This window comes from Tachysurus fulvidraco, chromosome 2, assembly GCF_022655615.1.
Source record: "Tachysurus fulvidraco isolate hzauxx_2018 chromosome 2, HZAU_PFXX_2.0, whole genome shotgun sequence".
Taxonomy (NCBI): domain Eukaryota; kingdom Metazoa; phylum Chordata; class Actinopteri; order Siluriformes; family Bagridae; genus Tachysurus; species Tachysurus fulvidraco.
Window position 1 is genome coordinate 14,966,356 of NC_062519.1, and position 17,941 is coordinate 14,984,296.

Here is a 17,941-nt window from a genome sequence, read left to right on the forward strand (position 1 = left end):
TTTAATACGAGACTATATGCCAATATTTCTCATATTTACTTAAAGCTGAGCCGTTTATTTTTAAGATCTCTTTTTTATATGATACAATTAAAAATATCAAAAGCTAGTTGGTCTGTAAATGTTTGTCTCTTATTTTAAACACGTCAGTCCGCAGGAAGTCTGGAAGGTCATGGGTTCGAACACCAGGTCCACCAAGCTGCCACTAATGGGCCCCGGAGCAAGGCCCTTAACCCTCTGTTGCTCATTCGGAAGTCACTCTGGATAAGGGTGTCTGCTAAATGCCATAAATGTAAACGTACGTCATAAAAAACGACAAAAAACGCGAAGAGCTTCGAACGTTCAGGACTTTTGGACGGACATCTCATCCCTCCTTCTTCATTTTCTAGAAATTTCCACTAACGTTAATTCCGGCTCAAACGGCCCTTGCAGGATCTCGTGAGCTCATTCGGTACAGTAAGAACAGATCAGACACGATTCACTATATTATATTAAAAAAACGTCATGAAAGTGTAGCATGGTATTAAACCTCCCGTTGGGGTTCTTCCTAAAATCTCAGCCATAATCTAAAAACAAACGAACTGCATTTCTTCTCGTAGTCTTTGTGCATGAAGTATAACTATAAAGGGATAAAGTGTATGTGTCACGTTTATACCGGAATTCATTATTGTTGGGACTGTGTTACCCGTCAGCCCCGGCACACCTGAGACACTTGTTCGCACTTCTATTAAAAAGAATAACGAGTGATTAAAAAAAAAAAAAAAAAAAACGTTAAAATTGCTAGTACTTAGGCTAACCTGAAATCCCGCCCGACTCTGTGTCTCTGCGTCTCCGTCTCCTCGGGACCGACGCTCTAAACACTCTGAGGCTGTTTTGCCTCTCATGCCTCCTCTCGGCCTTATCCCTTTTACATGCCAGTGCTGGCGAGCTGATATATTATCATATTTGTGCGTTATCTCTTGTAGCTGGTGGGTGTGAATGCCACGCTGAGCAATGATTAGAAATATCAGCCTTTGCAAAATGCCACATTTCTGTATATCACGCTAAGAACGGAACCAGGGGCAATAAACGCGACGAAGCCTGTCTAATTAAATTCCTTCACATGTTCCCATTACTTATTCGGTATCAGGAGGAGGAAACTGAGGAGAAAAAAAAAAAGACACGGATTGTATTATTATTATTAATACATTAATTAAATTGTAATGTAAAGATGGCGTGACTAAATTGGGTTGAGGGTTTAGTGGAGGTTTATTGCCTTTCTTTTGCTTGGGTGAGTAAGCAGTGAGTGGTGATGTGGATCGGCCAGTGTGTGTGTGTGTGTGTGTGTGTGTGTGTGTGTGTGTGTATCAACACTGAATTGTTCATGATCTAATTTTTAGTTTGGCTATAATACTTTCTCCAGCTCTTAACTCGATAGGATTTATTTAGAATAAGATTTAACGCGCCTTAAACACAGCCATGTTTTTTTTTTACGCTAAGCCGTAGCACGTTTACCCGAAGTATTTCCAGCCACAGCTTTCGCCACCGTAAGATCCTTCGTTCGCCTTTCGCAGCGAGGAGGTTACGCGATCGTAAAGATCGACATCCTGTCACGCTTTAAGAGTAGCTTAGAAGAAAATAAAGATACGCTACGCCTCTTGTTCACAATTCAAGCCAATCTTAGCGGCGGCTAAACTCTGCCGCGTGAGATGACAGGGTGTCACAACGGTTCACCTGCAATCCCAACCTGAATATCTCACTGGATTTATTCGGATTTTATAATAACACCATGAAAAGTCACCCCTGCTTTTGTCCCGGCAGTCTTACACGCTGAAATTGCGTATTGTGGATAATGGAGTTGAACTCGTGTAGCACTTTTCTTTTCCAATCTTGTATAGAAGAATAGAAAAGTGACACATAGACTACGAACAATTGAAGTCTAGACCCTCCTTTTTTTTAACGCGAATCAGATCCATCCTCATGGAACCCGGTGTATAATTAGCCCGTGTTTAGGGGCCGTGTTCTAACGACGATCTGTCTGTTTTCTTAAGGATGCCCACAGAGCTTTAATATCCACATGCGATAGGTCTATTCATCAGTTTAATAAAGATCTAACCTTTTACAACACCGGAAGTATCTTCATGATGGACGGTGATGTATTAATCCACGTTAAGTGGAACATTGCTCACAGCGCTGGAAGTCCTACACCGGCCGCCTTCATATGTTACCGGTACAAGGGCGGCGCTTCTGTGGCTTCTGAGTGTTTGTGCTTTAAAAGTAATGAATAGCATTTAGAGCTGACGACGGTCCATAAGCGACGGTGTGGGGTCGTGGTGACGTGGCACAAACCTGTGTTTTATCTAAACGGACAAAACAGAAGGCGCACAAATATAGACATAAAGGGCGTAAAATGGTTTACAGTCTAGTTTCAGCAGGCACAAGACCAGCTCTTTAAAGTTGAAGGAGGTTTTGTGTGTCTTGTCAGCATCGTTGTCAGCATCAGCTGTTGTGAAATATGGATTTGCTGGTGGTTCACACACGCACACACACACACACACACACACACACACACACACACACACACACACACACTACACTATACTACACGCATACACAGACACACGTACATACACACACACACACTATGCTAGAAGTGCACACACACAGTACACACACACACACACACACACACACACACTACACTACACTACACGCATACACAGACACACGTACATACACACACTATGCTAGAAGTGCACACACACAGTACACACACACACACACACACACACACACACACACAGACTACACACACTACACTACACACACAGACACAGGTACACACAGACTAAACACACACACACGCTACACTACCCGCACACACACAGTACACACAGACCACACACACTAAACTACACACACAGACAACACACACTGCACTACACACACACTACACACACTACACAGTACACAGACTACACATACTATACGCACACACAGTATGTACAGGCTACACACACTATGCTACACACAGTACACAGAATATACACACACAGACTACACACACACACCACACACACTCTGTGTTGAGAGTACACACTGTGCTGAGAATAACACACCACCTAAGTAATGTCTGTTCAGATGTAGCTGTATGCCGTCGGTCCTTTCCATTAATTTACAAAATCATGCAGTACTGATTGGTCCATTCTGAACAAAGCCACACCCCCTAGTTATTAAAGGGCGTGCACAGAAACCACCGTAACCTTTTTATCACTACCTAAAAATCGTTCTCACTTCATATATTTAAGTAGTAAATTTTATATCGAGTGAAAGATCATTTCTTCTAATTTCTGAAAGATTTATCTTTGATTTTTCTCCCCCCCCACACACATAGGGGGTGTGTAGACTTTTGATATCCACTGTATGTGCACTTTTATTAGTTTTTTGACCTCGGATATAAAAAACACTTTGACATAGTGATGATGTTCTGAACCATTTTTTAGACTCATCTCCTGCCTTTATTTATATGTTTAATAAATAAACATTCGGTTGCCAAGTCACGCCACGGCGTATTTTGATGTCGGCCTAAATAAATAAACAAACAAACAAACAAACAAACAAACAAATAAATAAATAAATAAATAAATAAATAAATAAATAAATAGCTTCGTGTTGGGCTATTCAGGTCCTTAATTAGATGTGACTTTTTTTAGGAATTATTTTATTATTTTTTCTATGCACATTCTGGATGGACTATAATGCCTGGTTGCCAGTTGGATCTGGTCCTCGTGTGTGTGTGTGTGTGTGTGTGTGTGTGTGTGTGTGTGTGTGTGTGTGTGTGTGTGTGTGTGTGTGTGTGTGTGATGATCATGTCCCTAGAGCTAGGTGAGGCCCAAATGAAAAGCATGCTACCAAAAGAGCTCCTAGATTTGAGTTTAGCTCTCCGTGCACCGGGGTAAGGGTTACATGTTTCTGCAGCTTGTTCGCCTGTGGGCTTGGACACAGAAAGTACAAATATTTCACAAAGAATCAATAATGTTCTACCACATTCTAACCTTGGAAACTACTTTGAAACTATCTTTTTTTATTGTATTGTATTGTATTGTATTGTATTTATTTATTTATTCATTCATTTTCTACCGCTTATCCGAACTACTCTGGTCACGGGGAGCCTGTGCCTATCTCAGGCGTCATTGGGCATCGAGGCAGGATACACCCTGGACGGAGTGCCAACCCATCACAGGGCACACACACACTCTCATTCACTCACACACACACACACTATGGACAATTTTCCAGAGATCAACCTACCATGCATGTCTTTGGACCGGGGGAGGAAACCGGAGTACCCGGAGGAAACCCTCGAGGCACGGGGAGAACATGCAAACTCCACACACACAAGGCGGAGGCGAGAATCGAACCCCCGACCCTGGAGGTGTGAGGCGAACGTGCTAACCACTAAGCCACTGTGCCCCCCCATTTATTTATTTATTTGTTTGTTTGTTTATTTATTTATTTTTAGGTCGCATAGAAACGACTTTTTCAACACGAAACGACATCGTGCGCATCGTGGTAGAAGTAAGTGAATAGGAAAGGATGATGCGCAGTAAGTTTATTCATTCGGTGAAACGTAAACCCGCGAAACACTTCGTGTCTTGTCGCCGATTCGTGAAGTCGTATATTTTTTTTGTCCTTTTTCACTTCTTCCCACGCTCCCGTTCTCTGTCCTCTTTCCGTCACTTTAATCAGCCCTTTTTAATTACTGACACCCTCGGAGTCACCCTCCGTTCGCTCACTCGTCACCTTTGGGAGATGGAGCCATGGAGCAGGAGACAGAAAAGGAAAACGAGGTCCTGTCTTTCCCACGGGTGTTGAAACAGGCCTGGTAATAGCTGGAACATGACGCCAGGCACTCTGCTGGATTGCCAGCTTGCATCTCCTATAATGCCTGCTGGGTCTCTTCTCAGCACTGTCTTGATAAATGGATTTATTTTTTTTCCCCCCTAGACTCTTAAGACGAATGGTCGTGCGAGGACACGTGGACTTCTGTTCCAGCACATCCTAGGTCAAAGCCACTGAGCTGTAACACATCTACATGGTCTACATGCATAATACTACTGAGAGAAAGCACACAGTCGCACACAGGAGGTCTCTCGTGGTCGCTACAAATATACGGCGAGTTTTAGGCGTCATAACGAAGCCCGAATTATCCTGACCTCCGACGTCCTCGCATTTTGATGCATTGACGTCGCTTTGCTTTGTTATTAGTAAGTTAGTAAGAACGCAGTAAAAGTTAATCATCTAGAGTTACTGGTGCTCATTAGCGTCTTTCTCTAACCTACAGTGCTGTGGTACACTGCACACAATACACACACACACACACATACACACACACACTACACACACATACAGTACACACTACACACATTACACACACTTACACTACACACACATACACTACACACACTACACACATACAATACACTACACACATTACACGCACACATTACACACACTACAGACACATACACTACACACACTACACACACATACACTACACACATTACACGCACACATTACACACACTACAGACACATACACTACACACACTACACACACATACACTACACACATTACACGCACACATTACACACACTACAGACACATACACTACACACACTACACACATACAATACACTACACACATTACACGCACACATTACACACACTACACACACATACACTACACACACTACACACATACAATACACTACACACACTACACACATACAATACACTACACACATTACACGCACACATTACACACACTACACACACATACACTACACACACTACACACATACAATACACTACACACATTACACGCACACATTACACACACTACACACACATACACTACACACACTACACACATACAATACACTACACACACTACACACATACAATACACTACACACATTACACGCACACATTACACACACTACACACACATACACTACACACACTACACACATACAATACACTACACACATTACACGCACACATTACACACACTACACACACATACACTACACACACTACACACACATACACTACACACATTACACGCACACATTACACACACTACACACATACAATACACTACACACACTACACACATACAATACACTGCACACATTACACACACTACACACACATACACTACACACACTACACACATACAATACACTACACACATTACACGCACACATTACACACACTACACACACATACACTACACACACTACACACATACAATACACTACACACATTACACGCACACATTACACACACTACACACACATACACTACACACACTACACACATACAATACACTACACACATTACACGCACACATTACACACACTACACACACACATACACTACACACAACACACATACAATACACTACACACATTACACGCACACACTACACACACAGTACACACACATACAGTACACACAATACACACACACACTACACACACATACAGTACACACAATACACACACACACTACACACACATACACTACACACACTACACACATACAATACACTACACACATTACACGCACCCATTACACACACTACACACACATACACTACACACAACACACATACAATACACTACACACATTACACGCACACACTACACACACAGTACACACACATACAGTACACACAATACACACACACACACTACACACACATACACTACACACATTACACGCACACATTACACACACTACACACACATACACTACACACATTGCACACACTTACACTACACACATTACACACACATACACTCTACACACACACACACTACACACACATACACATTACACACACTACACACATACACTACACACATTACACACACTTACACTACACACACTACACACATACACTACACACATTACACACACTTACACTACACACACAGTACACACATACACACACTACACACATTAGACGCACACACTACACACACTACACACACATACACTACACACATACAATACACTACACACATTACACGCACACATTACACACACTACACACACATACACTACACACACTACACACACATACACTACACTCATTACACGCACACATTACACACACTACAGACACATACACTACACACACTACACACATACACTACACACACTACACACACATACACTACACACACTACACACACATACACTACACACACATACAGTACACACACTACACACACATACACTACACACACTACACACACATACACTACACACACTACACACACATACACTACACACACTACACACACACACTACACACACATACACTACACACACTACACACACATACACTACACACATTACACGCACACATTACACACACTACACACACATACACTACACACACATACACTACACACATTACACGCACACACTACACACACACATACACTACACACACTACACACACATACACTACACACATTACACACACACATTACACACACTACACACACACACATACACCACACACACTACACACACATACACTACACACATTACATGCACACATTACACACACTACACACACACATACACTACACACTACACACATACACTACACACTACACACATACACTACACACATTACACGCACACATTACACACACTACACACACATACACTACACACACTACACACACATACACTACACACAATACACGCACACATTACACACACTACACACACATACACTACACACATTACACGCACACACTACACACACTACACACACACACATACACTACACACACTACACACACATACACTACACACATTACACACACACATACACTACACACACTACACACATACACTACACACATTACACGCACACATTACACACACTACACACACACATACATCACACACACTACACACACATACACTACACACATTACATGCACACATTACACACACTACACACACATACACTACACACTACACACATACACTACACACATTACACGCACACATTACACACACTACACACACATACACTACACACACATACACTACACACAATACACGCACACATTACACACACTACACACACACTACACACATACACTACACACATTACACACACTTACACTACACACACAGTACACACATACTCACACTACACACACATACACTACACACATTACACGCACACACTACACACACATACACTACACACATTACACGCACACATTACACACACTACAGACACATACACTATACACACATACACTACACACATTACACGCACACACTACACACACATACACTACACACATTACACGCACACATTACACACACTACAGACACATACACTATACACACATACACTACACACATTACGCGCACACATTACACACACTACACATACAATACACTACACAAACATACATTTTTATATCAGCCACATCTTCATCCTCATTTTTTGGTGTGCATTCAACGAACTGCGATCATTTCAGCTCTTTTATTACTGATATGCAAATAAACTACTGACTGATTCAGTCTTGTGTCCAAACTACTTGCATTACTTGATTATCATCCTTGGCTGCTTTTCAGATCATGACAGTTGTACAGAGTGGTTATATGACTTACCATAGACTTCCTGCCAGCTCAAACCAGCTAAGCTGTGTACAGTACATTTGTTCCTCTTAATGTGGTCAGTGAGTGTATGTACATCCCTGCATCGATCACTTTAATACCCTCTCATTATATACAAATCCCTATGTTTGACTATCGTGCAGCAACTTATTTATATTTATATATGTTTATTTATCTATTTATTTACATCTTTATTTATACCTTTATATTATACATCATTTATTTATTTATATTATACATCATTTACAATTCTTAAAATTGTGAATCGCACCGTAAGAATTGCTGTAATTTCACTGTACTCGGTATAGTGATAAGAAAAGAATCTTGAATCTTAAAAGAGTCGACTCTCTCGAATCCATGCACTGGATACCAGCCGCAAACACAGCAGAGGGATTGAATATACCATCCAGATGTTTCAGTTTATGGGCAGATAACGGTCTTTTATTTTGAATTATTTTAAAACCGAACACGCTTCCGTCTGTGCGGAACCAATCAGATGAATCGATTGACGAAATAATGGATTCATTCATCGTCTTACTAAAAACTGACTCTGCTTAAAGATCCTTTTTCTGCTAAAGATCTCAGGAAAATAATAACGCAGTCAAAGGTCTTATTCGTATATATTTAGCACAAAGCTAACTTTGTTAGATCGTGCAAAACATTAGGCCAGTACGGTACATGCGATCCCATGCAAAAGTTTGCGCACCTCTTGCTGTTTGACTCTTTAACACGTCATATTTTTTAAACACGTTTGTCTAAAGAATTTAAAATATTGGAAAATTTACCATCTTTCTAGAACATACACGATTTGTTTGTTTATTTATTTTTTTGTTAATGTACGGTCTTAAATTTAAATTGATTGCTTTAATAGGTCTGAATCCAAGTCAGGTATCCACAAGTCCAGGGATTAATCGATATATCTGTGGCTAGATCTCAAACATCACCTAAGAATATTTATGAGCTAAGCATTGTGAGGAAGAGTGAGGAAAGGAAGAATAAAAAAAAGACCAATAGCTGGCCAGAAGAAACGTTTTCAGGCTGACTAAACCCAGTGAATTCCCTTTTCCGGTCCTTTTTTAGGTTCCCACGCCACAGCAGTCTGCGAACTTGTGCCTGCTGCTAATCAACTCGGCTGGGGCTCGTGAGGAGATCCGTCAGGTGAAGGTATGTGCGCTCATCGCATTGCTTTTAAATGCGATTGCTCAGGTGCATTGTTTTTCTTTTCTTTCTTTCTTTTAGACATTTTTGTTTTTACAAGAATTAGAAAATTGATTACAGACAGTACAAACAGAAAAATAGATCGTTTCGGTCCGTCTCTCCGTCTCTCTGTCCTTGCTGGTGTCTCACTCCAGATTTACTCCTTACATTTAAATTAGCATGCTCTCGAATGGCCATAACAAGAGAACGAAAAAATATATATGAAATATATATTCATATATATATAACATATGAAATAAAAAAAAATAAAAAAGCAGACAAGAATGGGGAGGAAAGACAAGAATATTCCAATTTTATTTCATTTTTATTCAGGGTTTCAATTATTTATTGAGTATAATTAGGATTAGATGTGTAATATAGCCCTGATCCTGAGAGACTTACAGAAATACTTGATTCTAATCCAAATCAAGTAAAAAAAAAAAACATTAAGCTCAAGCCCCTTTGGATAGGAACTGGTTTGTGTAAGTGCTCGGTAAAAAGAAGTAGGCTTTCAGTCAAGTTTATTCTACCACCATGGTACCAGGATAAGAGTGAAGTAGAACCGTAATAGAGGATCTGAGGGAGCGCAGAACTGCTGGTAGGTCTGTTTTCGGCTTCGTACGCAAGCATCGTACTGTACGTGGCGACCAGCTTCTCTTCTGTGGAGGGAAAAGGAAACTGAATGCACACTATGTCGTTGTACCCCTGATCTAAATTGTCGCAGACTCTCTGATGCTCTGAAGCTGCCACTGTTGGGCCCTTGAGCAAGGCCCTTAACCCTCACTGCACCAGGGGCGCTGTATCATAACTGACCCTGTCCTCTGACCCCAACCTCCAAATTTGGGATATGCAAAGAAAGCATTTCACTGTGCTGTAATGTCTAAGTGACAATAATGAACGTGATGAATGATTTCTCCTTCCTCTATATTTTCTTATTTTTTTCTCCTTTTCTGTACAAAATAATGCTTAAACAGTACACACTACGATAGCCAGTTGCCAGGGCTCTGTCTCGTCACGTGACGGATAGATCTCGTGTTTAATCTCATGTGAAAGTAGGATTTTGGAGATCAAACACACTTTGTCTGGATCTCTTTAGCTGAAAGATTGTGTAGTGTGTGAGCTTCATCTGTGGTTGTTCACATAGTGTGTGTTTATGTGTGTGTGTGTGTGTGTGTTTGTGTGTGTGCTGCAAAACAACAGATCAACAGGAAAAAAAAACATGTTTTGTTTGCTTATTTCTTATGGAGCGAGTGTGCTGGCACTGAATCCTGACCGACTGCAGCTTTGGATCATATGAAATGCTTTCGAACAGTCCGAATTTTTCAGGTTTTGTAATTCACTGGTGTTTGTTGCTAAGTCAAACACATTTACAGAGAATCGTGTTTGTTAATTGCGCCCCTTTATTTCTCCTGACTTGTCTGTTTTGACTGCACGTCCGATCATGTTTCGAAGCTGTTTAATTGGACTCGTACTCCCTCCTCGCCGCGTTGCCTTTATTAGTCCTGGCATTTGTAATTGCATGCTTAGTGGTAATTATAACCCGCGTCAACAATTTGCAGGCTTTAATAGGACGCCCGCTGAGCATGCGTGTGTTACGCTGGATGGCCGATCGTGGCCTCCTTGAGCGTTATTGGGTAATATTCCCACAGCAGGAAAGCGAGGCTCGGGCTACCGGCAACTCTTTTTCATTCACTCCTTTGCTTGGTGATGGCAGTGCTGCTTTACAAAGCTGTAGTATCTTAGTAACGGGTCATAATGTTCAGACAGAGAGAGAGAGAGAGAGAGAGAGAGAGAGAGAGAGACAGAGAGAGAGAGAGAGAGAGAGAGAGAGATGGATGACAGGTTGGAGCTCAGCGAGAGAGCGAGTTTGAGAAACCGAGGTTCTCGGAAAGAAAGAAAGAAAGAAAGAAAGAAAGAAAGAGAAAGAAAGAAAGGAAGAAAGAAAGAAAGAAAGAAAGAAAGAAAGAAAGAAAGAAAGAGAAAGAAATGATGGAGGAAAATTGTCCTGGTGTAATAAATGGAGCAATTCTCTGAACATGTGGGATTTTGGTGGAACCTTTAACCCTTTCACCTCCAGGATCCACGTAATGTACGTAATGTTTACGTAGCCTACGTAATGTATCGTCCTCATTACTTACCGGATAATATGTTTCAGGATGAATAATCGGATGTGTAGATGAGGTCACCTCTGATTTATATCATTTCTCCTAATGCTAATTTAAGTATATGATAATAGGGTTGATGTTCATCTGAATGGTAAAGCCGGTGTTTACAGCTGTTAAACATGACGCATGCCACTTGGGAGCTGTTGGCTAAATTCGTGCCAGTTGGATCTAATACGCATCTTGGGAATGTCTCAAATACGGCCTACAGATGGCTGGTTTGGACATAATTTCACTTTAGGATGTGGATTAATCATCTATTTTCATTTTTTTTCCTAGTGCCCTTGGCATGCACGTCTTGTGTAATGTTGTGTAATGGTGAGCTGCGATAATGATAAAGACTAGACTAAGACTATACTGTAATTTCTTAATGATTGGCACTTTTTTTTTTTTTTTAATTCAAAATAGGCCCAAGACATCTATACAGCTTTTATATGTTTTATATGCCTTCTGCACAAATGCGATCCAGGTGCCAATTCTTTTTTTTTTTTGTTTTTTTTTGAAGCTCAGCTTAAAGCAATCCCTGTTATTGCGCCATAGATTCTCAGTTGCAAAGCTGTCACTTTAACAGGTAACTTTGCCACTGTTTACTGCATCTGCAGGGGCACGGACGATCGCGTTACATAGAGCTTGCACTTTTCTTTCCCTGAATATAAATGTGAATTAGCACACAGAGACATTGTCACTGAAAAGTATTGGACATAAAACTGTTGGAGGTGTGAATCTAGACGCTGCAAAAGCTGCTTTATTGATATAAATATTTTTTAAAAAAAAAGAAAATTGCGTGTTGTTGTTGTTGTTTATTTTTATTTTTTTTAGGAGTGAGATGAAATGTAAGATGTTTTCATTTTCAAACGTTTCACACACCGTTCGCATTCTTCATTAGGTATGGTATCTGTTCTGTTTGAGGGAGTTAGCGGTGAGTAGACGGGCATTTGGTAGCCTAGTGGTTAAAGGTGCGGTCTCCGTTGTTTGAGAAATGTGTCGGCCGCAAAACAAAACAAAAACAAAACTAACGTGTAGCCAATGAGCAGAAAGGGGCGTGTATTGTCAGTATGGGCGGAGAGAGTGTTCAGTGCTCATGTGTGACATTAGCAGAAAGTGGTTTTAACATTGACATGGAGGATAAAAACAAAGAAAGCGAAGAAAGGCTTACGATAAGGCAAGAAGTAGGACGTGTTAATATAGGATCAGCTTTCCAGCGCTGGAGAGAACTGAACGTCTTCCTCGTGAAATGGAGCTAAACCTTTCACGGTACAACACACAGTACTACAAAAACACATTTGTATTACCATAGTATTACTCATTGAGTTCATTTATTGATAAAAATATACCCTCGGTCAGCTGCCCCAGCAGGTTCCGCCATAGTATAACCCTCCGTCTGGATTATACTAGGGTTATACTTATCTGGTGTATGAGTGAGGCGGAGCTATCAAAACAGCTGTGGGACCCATTTGGGTTAGGGGCGTGTTTGTTTTGGTGATTTCAAATGTCAACATTGGCTTTCAAACAAGGGAGACCCCACCTTTAAGGTGTTGGGCTACCAATCAGAAGGTTGTGAGTTCAATCCCAGGTCCATCAAGCTGCCACTGTTGGGCACTGTATGCTATAATAAACTAAATGGTAACTCAACCCTTTGTACCAGGGTTCCATTTTCAACCGGTATAAACAAATGAATGATTTTATGGCTCTAGTCTGATCGAAAATAAATCAGGACTCTTTTGGCTTTCAGTGTCAGACGTGTGTTTTTCCATCTGAGGTTATAACCATGTGTAATTACAGGTACTGTTTTAGTTGTTGACGATAACACCTTCAAATGTTAGACGTTTAAGGACAAGCACTTGGGGCATCTTGGAGAGCAGAAATGGGTTTGACATCAACTTTTACTTTGAAGATGGTCATAAAAGGTTTTTGCTGGTAATGCACATGTTTATCATCGCCATGGCAACCGTGTCAATGTCGGCTCGTCAAGCCGTCTACCTACATGTGTTTACATCCATTTTTATTGGTGGTAAGCCCGTGTAGCTAAGGGTAAGACTGTGACGAGTCAATTTACAGTAGCTGCTAAATTTGTACAGTTACTGGCCATTCTTTACTTTTACTTGCATTAAAAAACAATCAGCCAAAAAAACCCAAGATTAGGTATGTCACAGCTTTAGATATAAATATACTTGTTATAAAATCTGAATTTGAGTTATTCTGAGTTATTCTGTCATCCTGCCATCTCCTACTTTCCTCGTTCATCCTCATCCTCATCACTACATATGTCTTTTAGGTGGTCGAATCAATACAGTACGAAGTACATCGAACAAGACAAACTTGTGGCATAAAAGATGTACAACAGAGGCTGCTAAACTTGCCAGTTTTTGCAAAATAACCTGAAAGTATATCCACATTATGTTTTCGGAATCTTCTTTAGTGCTTCAAGCCATAACGAACCAGCGTGTTGTTATTTCAAGTAAACCAAATATGCAATAAGTCTATATTTAATATATCAAGTTCATTATTCTTTGGCTTATACGGTATGTTTAATGACCAAACATTTAATGTATGAAAGGTAACCCGACAAATTGGCTAGTGACTTCACAACATTATCATCCACAGCTGACTTTAAGCTGACAGACAGACAGACAGACAGACAGACAGACAGACAGACAGACAGATAGATAGATAGATAGATAGATAGATAGATAGATAGATAGATAGATAGATAGATAGATTATCGATCTTGAAGAAAATGTATATAAAAGCATATTTTTTGTTTTAACGGTCATAAAACGTGATAAAAATATTGTTAAAAATTGTGTAGATGCCATGATAACTTATGAAACACTACAGATTCTTAAGATCCCAAGTGTCTACTTTAATACGATCATCATATGAACCTCCACTGTGGAGTGTGACATGATGAAGACATTCAGTGGTGAACGTGGACACAACAGTGAGATATACTTTATACTGGAAAAGGTAAACGCTCCAGAGTGGTGTGGTGTTTGGTGTGGTGTTTGGTGTGGTGTTTGGCTTGCCGTTTAGCAGCCAAGTGTGATATATATTACGCTATACTTTACAGCGTGTCCTAGATGTAACATGGCAGTTAACATCGTTCACATCTCCACAGAAGAAAACGGTTTCGTTTCCTATTTTCCGCTTCGCATAACGTCACGACAGAGCTACAGGTTTAATCTAAGGTTTTTTGATTTAAATCACTTTTTTCCATCATCATTGGTGTCAGTTTTGAACTTCATTCCAGCTCAGAAGGTCCGACCTGATATCTTCTGACACTTCTCAGCTAGTTCCCTGCAGCTGAAATCGGTGTAGCAGGAGAAACGCAAATCGGCACAAAACTCAGTCGGAATCTCAGATGGAGAGACCTGGTGTGGATCCGACACACGTCAGAGTGAGATATTACAAAAGTGAGGACATTGTGTAAAGAAGACGCTCCTCATTTTGCTGTGGATCAGTGCTCCTGTGATGCATTACCTGTCCATAACCCCAACCGCATTGAAAACTCAACTACATAGTGGGGAGCTGGTTGCCAGAAACATATAGAACACTTCCTTTCCCTGGAGTCTCTTCTGAAATCGATTTGCTTGTCATTTTTTTTTCTTCTATATCGAGGTTGTTATTCAGAATAAAGGGGGGGAACGAAATAAAAGATATGTATGGTACGAGCAAGGAATAACCCGTTTCAGTGTGTTACACAACTTTTTTAAAAGGAAAAATCCCTCGGTACAGCAACAGTAACCGATTGGAAAAAACAACAACAACATCGACAACAACAAAAAAACACATTTCCTGTATTTCTTGTAGCCCTTGTTGGATTGGCAGCTTTATTGTGTTGGTCTGACTCATGGTTGCTGCATGCTCACTATTTTAACACTGCACTTTTTTTGTTCAGATCAGCTCGTCATATCTGGGGGAAAAAAAAAAAAAGAAAGGATTTTTGTAGGGCTAATAAAATTGAATTGAATGCAAATTCTCTATTATTCTCTATATATTTTTTGGGCCTTTTTACACCTGGTCACTTCATGTGTTGTCTCTGATCCGATACCTATCTGATTTGTTAAAACTGTTCCGTTTACATTAGGACACATAAATGCGTCTCGGCGAATTGGATATCGATCCGATCTTTCTACTCCCGCCCAGATATATTTTTCTATTTCTGGCGTGATGCATGACTCGTGAGTCACCTGCGAGTGACATACTTCCGTTTGGGAGGAGTTTAGAGCTGACGTATGTGGCTTGAACAACCACATACATTTACACCTGTCCAGTTTCATCTGAAACGCGTCCCAGACCTCCTCCTGAAGTGGTTGGAACGATCGGATTTATATCCGGCTCGAAAACGTTTCGGAGGGCATTTACACCTGGTCTTTTTACCATCGGATAGCTATCTCATCACAGAAAACGCAGGAAGTGACCAGGTGTAAAAAGCTTTTTTTGAATTTGAGCGTCAAATTGTTCGTTTTAAACGAAAACGTTTGTTTTTAGCTCTACGTTATCGAATGATATAAAATAGTTCTTCTCTGGTGTTCAGGTAGTCAGGTGCGATGAAAGTCTCTTATGAAATATGTAACGTAAATTTATAATGCTATATTTCTGTCAGGACCACTTTGTCAAACGAGAATTTATTAGATGATAGCATACAATTACTGTTGGCGGTCTGGTTCTGTCCTGGGCAGGAATCCACGCGCCCGTCCATACGCATGCATGGGCCGAGCGGGGAGAGCAGCAACTAGAAAATAGAATAGGCCTCCCCTATAACAGAACCATTAATCATGCATAGAGTTTTTATTTATTTTTTTGGCAAATAATAATTTAAATGGGAATTTAATTGGTCAGATACTGTAATATGGATGTCGTAACTGGATTGGTGCGTGTCGTGGACAGCTGATTAACAGCTGATGCACGCTTGACGACGTGGCCTGCCAGAACTAACGCGATGCTTGATGTGTATGAGATTCATGTCAATATTTAGTGAATTATATGGGAGACACCAGACAAAGGAAACAACAATTTTTTTTCCGTTTCAGCTAATAAAAATGAACAGAAATACCATTCAGGGATTTATGTTTTTAAATCCTGGTGATCTTTGAGCTGTGGTAGTTTGGCAGTAATGGGGCTTGAACTCTGGACCTCCGATCAACAACCCAGCTTTAACCGCTTGACCCTTTTACTTTTACAACATTTGTAGTTTTAAATATTCTTTCTTTTTAAAAAAAAATAAAAAATAAAAAATCCTACTGGAGAGAGAAGAGCGCTTGAAGAGCCAATGTATGATTTACACATTCGATTCATATTCCGAAGCCATTTGTCTCTTTTAATGCCTCTCTCTCTGTCAGTATTCAAACTACAGATTATGATTCTTGTCATTCTGTCTGAGATGGATGGTAATGGAAAGCAAGACATTTTTTTCTTCTCTTGATTATAGAATAGTCCTGTAAGGGAAGGACGGTAAGTTAAGTGTCAAGTGAAGAAACTGTCCAATCAAAACAGACTGAAAATACAATCGCCTGTTTCACGAGTGACAACTGACAAAAGTAAGTCCATCTCTGATCCATCACATCTGCAATTTATGCTAATCCGTACGAAGCGGCTTTTAGGAAACGATTAAAATCAGCAGTCTGTTTCAGTTCGTGTCTCGACATTAACGGATTATGAAACTGCAGGAAACTTTAGTTTATTTACTTTAGTTTTTTTCCCCAGTGATTCGTGATTCAGTGCAATTTTCTAGAAATAAAGTACAGTGATCAGCCACAACGTTAAAACCACTGGCAGGTGAAGCGAATGACTTCGGTTATCTCGTTACAGCGGCGCTTGTCAAGAGGTGGGATCAATTTTTCAGTCAGTGCTTGAAAAAGGAAAAATGGGCAAGC

The 17,941-nt window shown here is 40.4% G+C and overlaps 1 protein-coding gene across 2 annotated transcripts in view; it reads left to right on the forward strand.

Annotated features, from left to right (window-relative positions):
* fhit (fragile histidine triad diadenosine triphosphatase) overlaps positions 1–17,941 on the forward strand; it is a 253,367-nt gene that overhangs the window by 11,236 nt on the left and 224,190 nt on the right. For both annotated transcript variants that reach the window (XM_027176380.2, XM_047810216.1), the window contains one exon: positions 9,787–9,870. The gene's annotated coding sequence lies outside the window, so the exon portion shown is untranslated. Of the gene's footprint in view, positions 1–9,786; positions 9,871–17,941 lie in introns of those variants that run through there.